The 13,948-nt window shown below is 42.4% G+C and overlaps 1 long non-coding RNA gene across 1 annotated transcript; it reads right to left on the bottom strand.

Moving 5' to 3' along the window:
- Window positions 1-1,698: 1,698 nt before the first annotated feature.
- On the bottom strand, window positions 1,699-9,969 carry LOC147107035 (uncharacterized). Its single transcript, XR_015081012.1, has 3 exons — window positions 9,358-9,969; window positions 7,782-7,923; window positions 1,699-7,563 (listed from the first exon to the last, which is right to left on the bottom strand). It is a non-coding gene; the product is annotated as an uncharacterized LOC147107035 (long non-coding RNA).
- Between the last annotated feature and the right edge of the window lie 3,979 nt (window positions 9,970-13,948).

Genomic DNA, 13,948 nt, shown 5'->3' with positions numbered 1-13,948 from the left:
ATAACTAATCTAAACCTTATGATACTATGATCACCATGTCAGAGATGCTCCCCCACTATGACATTCTTAACTTGACCCACTTCATTCCCAGGAATAGATGCAGCAATGCCTCCTTCCCTGTTGGACAGGAAAAATACTGATCAAGTTCTCCTGAACACACTTCAGAAATTTGTCCCCCACTCTGCCCTTAACACAATCACTGCCCCATTCAATATTGGGTTCGTTAAAAGTCTCTAGTTATTATCACTACTCTCTAGTTCATGCACCTCTCAGTAATTTCTCTGCAAATCTGCTCCTCTATCTGCTTCCCACTATTTGGTGGCCTATAAAATACATCAAGGGGTGTAATCGCTATTCTATTGTTTCGTAACTCCAACAAGTAGATTCTCTCTTTGAATATATTTTCTATATTCAGCTTGATTTTCTTTTGTATTCAGAGCTATTGATTTTGGATATTCTATTTTAATTAATTTTAATTTCTCTAGTCAATCAAGGAATTCCAGCTTTTGATTTGCCACCTTTACTTCTTGTGGGAATATGACTAGTTTCTACCCTAATCATCTCAACAACAACAACTTGTATTTATATAGCGCCTTTATAGTAAAGCGTCCCAAGGCGCTTTCACAGGAGTGTTATGAAACAAAAAGTTTTAATGTTTCCCATTGTTTGTGAATGTCTTCTTTGCCAGTTTTTCTTTCCAGTTTATTTGAGATAGTGCCCTTTTTATCTCATTGAAATGGTCTTTCTTCCAGTCAATTACCTTTAACCTAATTACGCTGTGGTCGCTGTTTCTTAGGTGCTCCTCTATCCTTACCTTACCTACTTGCTCTACTGTATTTCCTAGAACCAGATCATTTCGTCCTTCTTGGACTAAAAAGGTACTGTCTTAGAAAGCAGTCCTGGACATATTGCAGATACTCCTCTCATTCATTGCCACTTACATTACTCCAACCCAAGTCTATCTTTTGACAATTAAAGTTATTATGGCCCTGTTCCTGCAATTTTCTCCAAATTATTAACATACCTTTTCCACTATCTCTTTCTCTTTCCCACTATTTGGTCGTCTATAATATGCTCCCAATAATGTAACAGTTCCCTTCTTATTCCTTAACTCAAAACAAATAGATTCAGCTTTTGCACCACCCCACATATCATTCCGATTTCTAGTGCTGTAATGGAATCTTTGATTAGCACTGCCAATCTTCCTCCTTTTTTCCCTACGCTATCTCTTCTGAATATTTTGTAACCAAGAATATTCAGCTCTTAGTCCTAACTTAAGCCATGTCTCTGAAACATCTATTTTAAAAGTCGTTTTCAGTGTATATGTGAAATGATGACGGAAAAAATTAATGCATGGTTCTAGTCATTGGAGGAATGTTTCAATAATAAATAGTTGTTCAGAATTTAGAAATTTCCACCTCTGGGGAGGTGTGAGGAGTTTGAGAGTGCACGGCACACATTCCAACTAGTTCCATCCTAAAATGGCAATCGGGGTTTTGAGTACGTCGTAGGACCCCAATTTGTATATTAAAAGGGGCCTACTGCCTGAAGCAGGCAGCCGCTTCGGCCGCCCAATGGTAGACCCCTGTAAAAGCGATAGCAGACAGAGCGTAGGCATTAACAGGGCGGCAAGTCTACTGACTCTATTTTGAGGCTGTTGCCGATTCGTTAACACCAATTGTGTCTAGTTAAAATTGATCCCAAACACTTTTATTGGTTTAAAAAAACAAAATCAAAAGTACACAAAGATACTGTTATGTTTCACAAATTTTTGGACCATTTTTCCACAGAAAAGATTTGAAAATGAATTAAATTTAAGTGGTGTGTTTTAAATTTAAGTGGTTAACACAGTTTTAAAATTCTCCTTACAGCCATGTGCTGCAGCCATAGAGGTAGAGACGTTTATATGCTAATCAGCCTGTTATTGAAGATGTGTTTGTATAACAAGCAGGAACAATAATTAATTCAAATCCTGCCACAGGTTTCCTATCAACATCCACACTTGTTATCGTTGGGATAACCTATTCATTTGAGCCTAGCTTGAGCTGACTGCTGGGAACCCACTCTTGTGGGGAAGGTAGCTGATTTTATTGACAGGCATACTGGTGAATCATTGAATGGGGAAGAAGTTGGAGGTGCAACTTATCCATTTCTTGGAAGAGAGAGAGAAAAAAAACAATGTTCAAGGTCAGTCAGTCGGGATAGTCTCCGGAGAGAAAGACAATTTATTGTAGGACTAGCATGGAATAAGCCAGTGCAAGTCTTAGCCTGTTTCAATTTTATACTGACCAAAAGCAAATATTAGTCAGCTCATTAACTCAGAGCAAGGCAACGTGGTTTGTTATTTTTCTTATTCACAAGGGGGATTTAAAGTTAAGTGAAGTAAGTGAGTAAACTGTTAGTCTATATATTCACTTGGTGTCTCTCCACTTCAGGTAACAGAAAGAGATATAACCTGCTAGCACTGTAAAAAAATGTCCAGATATTGTGATAATATGTAAACCAAACTGAAAAATATGATATGGCACTTAAGAGACTTGCTTTAGGTTGCCATGGTTACAGATTTAGGTTCTAGGGCTGCCTTATTGTTAAAGCTGCCAACTTTTGTGAGGATTTTTACCCATTTTGAAATAGGATACAAGATGGGGTGCCATGATGATTTCTCCTTTTAAGAGGCATTGGCAACTCAAATTTCTCACTTGTATGCCAGAAATTCCCACTACATCAAACTGTCCTTTCAGTAATATCTAACAAGGTGACCTACGTCAAGTCCTTAATACTTTCCTAAATCGTGTGATTTGTAAAGTGTTTAAAGCTGTCAATCATACAGAAACAATGAAATGAAGATCAAACTTTTTAAATTCTTCACAAATCTTACTGAAAAGATTATATATTGAGATTGCTTGCCAATTTTGGATAAAACTGAGGTTTGTTTTTAATGAAACCCTCCATTTAAGGAGATATTTCATAACTCTCAGCAAAGGTTTATTCCAGTGAGAAAGAAAGGCTCTACGAGAAGGATGAACCATCCGTGGCTAACTAAGGAAGTTATGGATGGTATCAAATTGAAGGAAAAGGCATACAATATTGCAAAGATTAATGGTAGGCCAGAGGATTGGGAAATGTTTAGAAACCAGCAAAGGATGACAAAAAAATAATAGAGTGAGAAGATAGATTATGAGAGTAAACTAGCAAAAAATATAAAAACAGACAGTAAGAGCTTCTACAGGTATATAAAAAGGAAGAGAGTAGCTAAAGTAAACATTGGTCCCTTAGAGGATGAGACTGGGGAATTAATAATGGGAAACAGGGACATGGCAGAGACTTTGAACAAATACTTTGTATCGGTCTTCATGGTAGAAGACACTAAAAGCATCCCAATAATAATTGATAATCAAGGGGCTATAGGGAGGGAGGAACTTAAAACAATCACTATCACTAGAGAAAAAGTACTAGGCAAACTAATGGGACTAAAGGCTGACAAATCCCTTGGGCCTGATGGCCTGCATCCTAGGGCTTTAAAAGAAATGGCTGCAGAGATAGTGGATGCGTTGGTTGTAATCTACCAAAATTCCCTGGATTCTGGAGAGGTCCCAGCGGATTGGAAAACCGCAAATGTAACTCCCCTATTCAAGAAAGGAAGGAGACAGAATGCAGGAAACTATAAGCCAGTTAGCCTAACATCTGTCATTGGGAAAATGATGGAATCCATTATTAAGGAAGTAGTAGCAAGACATTTAGAAAATCATAATACAATCAAGCAGTCAGCATGGTTTTATGAAAGGGAAATCGTGTTTGACAAATGTACTAGAGTACTTTGAGGATGTAACAAGTAGGGTGGATAAAGGGGAGCCAGTAGATGTAGTGTTTTTGGATTTCCAGAAGGCATTCGATAAGGTGCCGCATAAAAGGTTACTGCACAAGAGCTCACAGGGTTGGGGGTAGTATATTAGATTGGATAGAGGATTGGCTAACTAACAGCAAACAGAGAGTTGGATTAAATGGGTCATTTTCAGGTTGGCAAACTGTAACTACAGGTAGACTATCCTTTATCCGAAAACCTCGGGACCAGCCGTGTTTCGGTTTTCGGAAAATTTCGGATTTCAGAAGGTATTTTATAAGACTGGGAAATTTGTCGGGGGTGGGGGTCGGCGGGGTCGGGGGTCGGCGGGGGATCGGGGGTGGGGGTCGGCGGGGGTCGGGGTCGTGCGCACGACTTACGCTGAACGAAACCTTTCGGTTTTCAGAGGATTTCGGTTTTCGGAAGTGCGGATAAAGGATACACTATCCCTTATCCGAAAGTGTGGGGGGTCAGCGGTGGGGGTCGGCGGGGGTCGGGGTCGTGCGCACGACTTACGCTGAACGAAAAAACCTTCGGTTTTTAGAGGGTTTCGGTTTTCGGAAGTTCGGATAAAGGGTAGTCTACCTGTAGTAGGCTGCCACAGGGATCAGTGCTGGGGCCTCAATGATTTACAATCTATATTAATGACTTGGATGAAGGGACCGAGTGTACTGTAGCCAAATTTGCTGACAATACAAAGATAGGTGGGTTAGCAAGTTGTGAGGAGTACACAAAGAGTCTGCAAAGGGATATAGATAGGTTAAGTGAGTGGGCAAAAATTTGGCAGACGGAGTATAATGTGGGAAAATGTGAGGTTATCCACTTTGGTAGGAAGAATAAAAAAGCGAAATATTATTTAAATGGAAAGAGACTACAGAATGCTGCGGTACAGAGGGATCTGGGTGTCCTCGTACATGAAACACAAAAGTTAGCATGCAAGTACAGCAAGTAATTAGGAAGGCAAATGGAATGTTGGCCTTTATTGCAAGGGGGATGGAGTATAAAAGTAGGGAAGTCTTGCTACAACTGTTCAGGGCGTTGGTGAGCCCACACCTGGAGTACTGCGTACAGTTTTGGTCTCCTTATTTAAGGAAGGATATACTTGAATTGGAGGCAATTCAGAAAAGGCTCACAAGGTTGATTCCTGAGTTGAAGGGGTTGTCTTACGAGGAAAGGTTGAGCAGGCTGGGCCTATATTCATTGGAGTTTCTAAGAATGAGAGGTGATCTTATTGAAACATATAAGATTCTGATGGGGCTTGACAGGGTAGATGCAGGGAGGATGTTTTCCTTCGTGGGGGAATCTAGAACTAGGGGGCATAGTTTCAAAATAAGGGGTCGCCCATTTAAAACGGAGATGAGGAAGAATTTCTTCTCTCAGAGGGTCGTGAATCTTTGGAATTCTCTACCCCAGATTTTTGAAAAACAGGGGAATCAAGGGTTATGGGGAGCGGGCAGGTAGGGGAGTTGAGGCCAAGATCAGGTCAGTCATGATATTATTGAATGGTGGAGCAGGCTCGAGGGGCCGAATGGCCTACTCCTGCTCCTATTTCTTATGTTCTTAGGTTCATTCCTGTCAGCTAGTACTACTGAGAACCATAGTTCTGCATCACAATCTTGTTCTATAAGTATATATTCTACAATGCAAAGCTACACAGTCATATTCAGCTGCCATAATGATGGTGGTTTGCAGAGGCTAGGGAATATTGATATAGGTAATCAAAGAAACAAACTGAAACATGAAGTCTTGGAATGTGGGAAACGAGTTCAAAGCTATAATACGGTCTGGGTTTGGATGACATATATAAACCCGTTGGGCTTCACTTTAAAATGTTATTATGTAGCTTGAAAGTATACTCTGGTTATGTTATGTAAGTTACAAGATTAATATAGTTATTTTACAGCACATTTATTCGTAAAGAAGTAGGAGATAAAATTGAGTCGCACCCCCTTCGGGGCACTAACTTTGCCGGGGTGCTACTTTTAGGGGAGGAGCCTTGCACAGCGTGACCCGGGGCCCAGCTGGGCCACCAGGAATCGGACTGCTGGCAAAAGAGCCCGGCACGCAAGAGAAATGCAGGCTCACGGAGCGGCGGGGGTGGGGGGCTGGTTAGGAGGCCGGGGGCGGCAACGGGGGGCAGGTGCTGGCAGGCGGCCAGCAACAAAAATGACCACCTGGCACCTCGCCTTTAATTAGCCTCGCCCCGGCCGCAGGTAGGCCTCCCTGACTCCGTCGGACATAGCGTCAGGCGGTAAGTCAGGGGGCGCTACCAAAGATAGCGGCCGGGGCGCTGTGCACAGCGATGACATCATCGCCGCCGGCGGGGCGCTAGCGGTTACCGCCACCACTAACCTCCAGCTGAATTTCGTGGGAGGCGTTGGTGGCGCTGTGCCTGGGCGCTAGTTGCTTTGCGCCCTCTTAGGGCACTAACGGGAGGCGCAAAGCACCCGAATTTTTAGGCCTTATTGTTTTCAAATCCTTTTGTTATGATATTATCAAATGTGACTCTTGCAGACTTTGGGGGAGTACAATTGTTTCCTATCCATCAAAGCACCTGTGAAACACAGTCCTCAAAAGATTAATATCAAATGAATACAGTACAACAGATTGTTCTCTAAATTCCAGGAACTTTGGAAGATCACAGAGCTCATGTTGGAAGCTCACTACACTCTCAGCGTATGCACTGCACTCCTCACATGCACCAAGAGAATGAATTTGATTGTTCTCTAAATTCCAGGAACTTTCGAAGATCACAGAGCTGATGTTGGAAGCTCACTACACTCTCCTCACATGCACCAAGACAATGAATTTAAGGATAATTTATTTGTGAATTTTATCCAAACAAGTCTCTAAACATGAAGCATAAATTATAGCCAGGCATGTTATTCTTAGTCAACCTTCAAATTTGTGACCTGTTGTTCTGTTACCCATTTGCAATCACTTTATTCAACATAGTGTCAGCTGTGGCTCAGTTGGTAGCACCCTTGCTTCTGAGTCAGAAGGTTGTAGGTTCATAGTCCCACTCCAGAAACTTGAGCACAAAAATCTAGGCTGACACTCCAGTGCAGTGCTGAGGGAGTGCTGCACTGCTGGAGGTGCCGTCTTTAGGATGAAATGTTAAACCGAGGCCCCGCCTGCCCTCTCAGGTGTACGTAAAAGATCCTTTGGCACTATTTTGAAGAAGAGCAGGGGAGTTATCCCTGGTGTCCTGGCCAACATGTATCCCTCAATCAACAACACTAGAAACAGATTATCTGGTCATTATCACATTGCTGTTTATGGGAGCTTGCTGTGCACAAATTGGCTGCCACGTTTCCCACATTACAACAGGGACAACACTTCAAAAGTACTTCATCGGCTGTAAAGCGCTTTGGGACATCCGGTGGTCGTGAAAGACGCTATAAAAGTGCAAATCTTTTTCTTTCTTTTTATGTTAAAGTAGTGATGTCCAAAGTACAGCCATGAGCTATATGCATTGAGGCCCATGAAACCTAGGCACCTCAGTTTTATTTGTGCTTATATTAGTTACACATTAGTTTGCCCTGTTTGAATTTTGTGGCCTGGAGGTTTGGAAAGAACAGTTCCGAGCACTGTTGCCTCATTCATGGATACATCCTGAATCAGGAAAGAAAGACTTGTTAGCATTTGCAGTCTGAGATACATGCAAATGAATGGGAACACTAATTTAGCTTGCGAGCCTTCTTGGTATGCACCAATGTAGCCTGTGAAAACAAAAAGTTTGGACACAAAGTGTTAAATACTGTTAATCTCCCTTAAGTTAATTTTGTTTCATACACTGCCCCCACCCACTTTAAGACAGTTTTTAGTTCCTCAAACAGCATTCAATCAACTTCCAGGCGAGTCACTATAACCAGTCACTAGGGCAGGCACCAGAACAGCCTATTGAATTTCCTTTCAATTTTGTAAGAAAGTCCCTTACCTCTTCATAGGAAGTTCCTCATGATAGGCCAGCTGAGATGGGGTACTTGCTGTTGAGGTCAATAGTCAGTGCAAACTTCTCTTCCAATAGACCAGGGGTGCCTATTGGAATTTTATAATATACAAAGCTGCAACAGGATAAACTGATACAGGGAAGAGCAAGGCATTATCAATCTGTATAGAAATCTGAAAATAGAACACAACAGCACAGAAGCTGCAGATTAAATATCACATTACTGTGTGTCTTTTGAACCAGTTTAATTGTGTATATCACTTGATGGTTGGATTTTCAGATTATTAGAAAAATTACGACTATTGGGTACTTTCCTAATGTGTGGTAATATACTATGCCTATTATATTACAGTACTTAATTACTACCAGCACCAATGAAATTTGACTGTAATTTACTGTTGTATAATTGTTATTGGCCAGAGGAACAATGTGTAGGACATGACCATCAGTGAATAGATAATTCTTTCTACTTCCTCTTTCAAAATTGCACTTGGACTTATGTGCAGGCAGTCAACTCTTGACATGACACATGACTCTTGTTTCAGTCATTGTGGTAAATTGAACAGTGATTTGCTCCTGAAGTGTTTGTTTTTCAAAATGAGCCCAGTCAACCAAAGCAAGAACCTAACTAACAAAGGAAATTAACAAATGATTTGTTTCTGTCATAGTTTTAAAAAATGTTGAGCAAGTGCTGCATATTGTTTTGAGGTTCATTGTACCTGACTGTATGAAAGGAAAGTAACATATTAACAATTCCAGTCATTGATTAGTCTGGTATTTCATGAATAGGCCACGTCAGCTAAACAAACATACTGAGGCTGTACTGTGGAATGATACAGCAAGTCTTTCTTTTCTTTACTATTTATTTAGCTATTAGAACATCTTTTTTCCACCTCAGGATCACACAAGTCCCGACAGCAGGTCAGCAGTTCGGTAGCAACAATTCATAAATCATGGCTATTCTGGAAGCCTAGTGGTGGGGTTGATGCCACCGCCTTTGTGCAAGTTTTATTCTCCTGCTGACACTTATTCTCAACTGCGCCCCTCGGTGAGTTATCGCACCACAATCAAAAAAAGTCACATCCTTCATGCAGATGCGTAACTGGCACTTGCCCTTGGCTGCAATGTGTTTGCAGAGATTAAGCGAATAAATGTTGAACTCAATATTCATACAGTGGCAAAAAATATTAACGACAATAGCACATGTGGAAATGTGAAGTGATACTTTTATGGTCGGTATGAACCCTCTATAACTTATTTTCTTGTTTTATTCCTATCTGACATTTATCGATCTATATATTCTAAGCATATTAAAAATGGTACATTTAGCGACAAAGGTGGTATAAGTAGCTAATAAAAGTAAGTTAAACGTGTATCAATCATTCTTTGCTCTGCTAAAATGCTTCATTGCCTCAAGCCTGAAGTTACAAACCCATCTGCAGTTGGATTATTTTATTTTAAAAAGCGGATTCGCGTACAGTTCAAAATTCGCACAAAATCGTTTCTCATTTCACTGCCATCTGACAGCAACAAAGTTGCGGGTAAAACTCGGCGACTCCCTTACCTGCAATAGGTTAAATAAGATGAGGTGCACTTGGTATCTACCGATCTCTCCCACCGACTTGAAACTGATGTCTAGCCGGCTGCACTGATCTGGCCCGCTCTGATTTGCTCGGCGGTGACCATGGAGTTTCTGTAATACAGCCCCCCGGAACCGTGGCACCAAAGGAGAAGGGGGGGACACACTGCCCTCATCACCATGGGCACCGGCTGAGCTCGGCTCCTCGACAGCTGCTGTCTGCAGCGCTTCTCAGAGGCCGACACATCTCCCTTGAACGTGGAGAAGGCTCGTCATTCAATGCAATGGCTTGGTTCTTCCCAAGAAGCCCAAAGATCTGTTCCAACCACTTCGATCAACCTGTGATTCCAGGAAATTGACACTTGCTCAGACAGTTATTAGTAATGCCTAATGGCTGTGCGCTCAACACATGTTAGCTTATTTAACCACCTCTTTGTTCGGGCCTAGCCAATCCTTCAGATGCCCATTGATCCTTATATCATAGGAGACTAGGGTGTGTAATTCTGTGCAGCGTGCAGAAAAAACTAAGTCACCAATTTCAGCCCAATGTATGCTGCGATCAGCAAGAAAGAATCTAATATATAATCCATTTTTGTCCAAAATTCCAAACAAGCCTTTTGATATTCTGCCACGTATTTGGTTATAAATTCAATTTATTCTGTGGACATAAAGAAGCATAAGCAGCCAATGTTAATTCTCAATCCATAAAATTCCTTATTCAATACCGGCAATAAAGCCTCTCCCGGATAGGGTTGTTACTTTGCCACATAAGTAACCAGGATCTGCCGAGCCCAGGTTGCTGGAACTTACAGGTGACTTTTAGACTCCAGCTTGCTGAGTCAAATTTCAGTCTAAGCCCTTCTCGCGTTTTAGATTCTTGAAAACAAAAGCATAATTTTACAAGACACTTGCCCTGATCAGCATTTTGCAACTCTCTATATTAAAAAAAACTCCTCTTTAAGTGAATTCTGAGAATACTCCAGAAAAGCCTATATTTCGGGATTTACGCTGATTCGCGCAAGCATGAAAAATATTCACGCGGGGCCTCGGTTTAATGGCACCACCGACAGCGCCAATTATTTTTTTATTTTAACACAGCGCCAATTATTTTTTATTTTAACACAGCGCCAATTATTAGGCGTGAGATCGTGAGTGAAGCTTTGTTTTACTCTGAAATCGCGAGAGTTGACAATACTGTGCTTCTGACCTGCAACCTGAAACTGACAAACATTTTCTCATTGGCAAACACACTTGACCAAACAGGTAAAGTCTCTCAGTCTTGACAATCTGGGTCAGGGGCCATCCTTAAGATAGATTCATGGCAAACGTCTCCTTATAAAGAATTACCACTTGTCAACGATTAGGGGAAGTGAGAGCTTTTGTTTTGACCTATCACTGTCAAAAAAGCCTACTTCAAAACCGTACTATTTTAGATTTACCAATTTAAGAAATGGTTTCAAGGTTGAGTGATATGTTGCTGCTTTTGCCGTTTTGTATATTTATTGTCACTAGATGGACCGAACTTTCCATTTCAGCACCTTAAACTAACATTCCTGTGTTTAAAAGAAAGACTTGCATTTATATAGCACCTTTCACACCACCGGACATCCCAAAGCACTTTATAGCCAATGAAGTACTTTTTGAAGTGTAGTCACTGTTGTAATGTAGGAAATGCAGCAGCCAATTGGTGCACAGCAAGCTCCCACAAACAGCAATGTGATAATGATCAAATAATCTTTTTTTTTTAAAGTGATATTTGTTGAGGGATAAATATTGGCCAGGATACCGGGGATAACTCCCCTGCTCTTCTTCAAAATAGTGCCATAGGATCTTATACGTCCACCTGAGAGGGCAGATGGGGCCTCGGTTTAATGGCACCTCCGACAGTGCAGCACTCCCTCAGTTTACTTGAAATTTTAAATGATTTCTAATATGGTTATGGGACTTTGTATATTGTGGTGTTATTTAGTGTTAAAGCTAAAGTTAAAAGGTGTTCCAGCTGCAGAGTAGGTTTTACTGAAAGCCTGGCGTTTCCGTTTGAATGCGTTGTTTTTTTGGCGCAATTCCCCTGATATCGGCTTAACTGGCGCAAAAATCATGGAATTTTAAGCACAAATTGCCTTCAGCGCAACTTTAGTTTCCCCGATCTTTTACGCTAATTTTAAAAACATTTGGGGTGATTTTCATTCAGAAGTCGGGAAGGAGGCGGGACTACAACTTTCGGGGTTGTAGTCCCGCCTCCATCGAGATGCGGCCAATCCACGTGATTTTAACTTGATTGACCTTGTTGAGCCCGCCCAGTGAGCTCAGCAGGCCAATTAAGGGCCACCGGGCAACAGGTGACGTCACAGACTGAAATTTCATCTGTCAAGACGTTTTGACAGATGAAATATCAGTGTTTCACAGCTGTTTGAAGCTGTCAAACACTGACAGCCTTACTTCTAACATAAGTCCTTCTCCACAGACTCAGTTAGAAATCTCTCCTGCACAGAAAGCTGCAGGCTGTCACTTTTGACAGATCGCAGCCATTCTGCTTTCTGTGCCGGTGAGATGATGGACTCCCTGAACCTAAAGGAAGGAAGGCTGAAAAGGTAAGAAAAGGTATGTAAAACTTATTTAATCACTTTAGACACACCAAACACACTTACCTTTGCACTCATGCACACATCACTCACCTGAACACTGACATAAGAACATAAGAAGTAGGAGCAGGAGTAGGCCATACGGCCCCTTAGGCCTGCTCCACCATTCAATAGGATCATGGCTGATCCGAACCTAGACTCACGTCCACTTCCCTGCCCGCTCCCCGTAACCCCTAATTCCCTTATCAGCTAGGACATCTCAACCCCTCCAAGCCCTTCAACCCAACTTGGCGTGGTTTGGAGCCGTGGGGATTCCCACAGTTCAAGCTTAAAAATAGGGATTAGGGTAAAAACTGCCTGTTAACTACCTGTTAACAGGCAGTTAATTGGCACTAATCCCTTCCCGCCTGGGGTCGGCAGGTCCCAGTGCGGGGCGGGTACCCGCCTCCTTTGAAATTGGCATGGAGGCGGGATGGGGTCGGGACCCCCGATTTCGGGAGTTTAACCCCCCGCACGCCTCCAATCCCGACTCCACGTCTCAATGAAAATCGAGGCCATTGTGCTTGAAGCCGGCCCCTCCCACAAAACTGGCCACACCCCCAGGGTGAATTAATCCCCATTGGGAGTTTCCACTAATTGCGCTCGTTTGCAGGCATTCGAGAATTAAGCTGGAACTTTTGGGCACAAGGACACTAATAGGTACATTTTCAAAGGTTTTGAATGAAGTTTTTTTTGTTTTAATTTACTAAGGAACTTGTAAAGTATGTGTCTATACTTAATCCAATAATGAGGAGACAGCTTGGAAGATTCAACGTAGGTCTTTACTTAATACCAACAGGCGGGAACTGAGGGGAGATCAGTACCCACAGTACTATTTATACCCCTATGGCCAGGAGTGGTACTACGGTATCACTACGCCCTACAAAGTAGTGCTGCCCTGGCCATAGGTTTAAAGTAACATACCTATTACATACACAACATTCCTCCCCTTTTAATTAAAACGTACCCGTGCAATTAAGTCAATAGCTGCCCCATAACTAGGGCTAATAACATTTGGTAACACAATATACATAACATATTTACATCAAGAGTTGTCTACTTATATATATATATATAAACAGAAACATGTTATAGATTCAGTCTCTGAGGAGGCCTCCTATCTCGACTAGGATAACGTCTTTCTCTAGTCGGTCTCGGTGTAGGCGGCGGTACTTCCGTCACCCCTTCATCGCTGGACTCGTCGGTGTCTGATGGCACATCCTGTGCCGTGGAGATCACTGGAGTGCTGAACTCATCGCAATCCTGAGACCTCTGTAACGATGAGCTGGGCCGTGATTCCGCTGTAACAATGTGCTGAGACGTTTGAGGTAGTGAATCAGTTGGGTTTCTGGACTCCACAAGTTGATCAGCATGTCGTCTGATTATGCCTTCCCCTGTCTCAACTGTGTACATAAAGGGTCCCTGGCGGGCCTTTATCGTACCAAACCGCCACTTTTCATTCCGATAATCACGGGCCAACACTTGCTGCCCCACCTCGAAGCTCCGTGTCTGTCTGTCAGGAGCCCTACGAAATACTTGGCTTTCCACATCTCTCCGAATGTTTGGTCTGAGCAATTCAAGGCGAGACCTTAACCTTCTATTAAAGAACATGACGGCGGGGGCCTGGTTGGTCACCGTATGTGCAGCATTACGGTATGCGAATAGGAAGTTGTCCACCTTGTGTTGTAGTGGCAACCTTTCCTCCCCCATCGCCTTGATGGCCTTTTTAAAAGTCTGTACAAAGCGCTCTGCCAGCCCATTTGTAGCCGGATGATATGGTGCGGACGTATAATGTCGCACTCCATTCCTTTTTAGGAATGCTTGAAATTCTTCTGCCACAAATTGTGGCCCATTGTCCGAACAGACTTGCTCGGGCACCCCGTTTTGGGCAAAAATGGTCCTTAAGACTGCGACCGTCTTTTCGGCTGTCGTTGATGACATCTTTATGACCTCCG

This window comes from Somniosus microcephalus, chromosome 15 (assembly GCF_052327205.1).
Source record: "Somniosus microcephalus isolate GS21.2 chromosome 15, FLI_Smic_1.0, whole genome shotgun sequence".
Taxonomy (NCBI): domain Eukaryota; kingdom Metazoa; phylum Chordata; class Chondrichthyes; order Squaliformes; family Somniosidae; genus Somniosus; species Somniosus microcephalus.
This window is presented reverse-complemented; position numbering and strand designations above follow the sequence as displayed.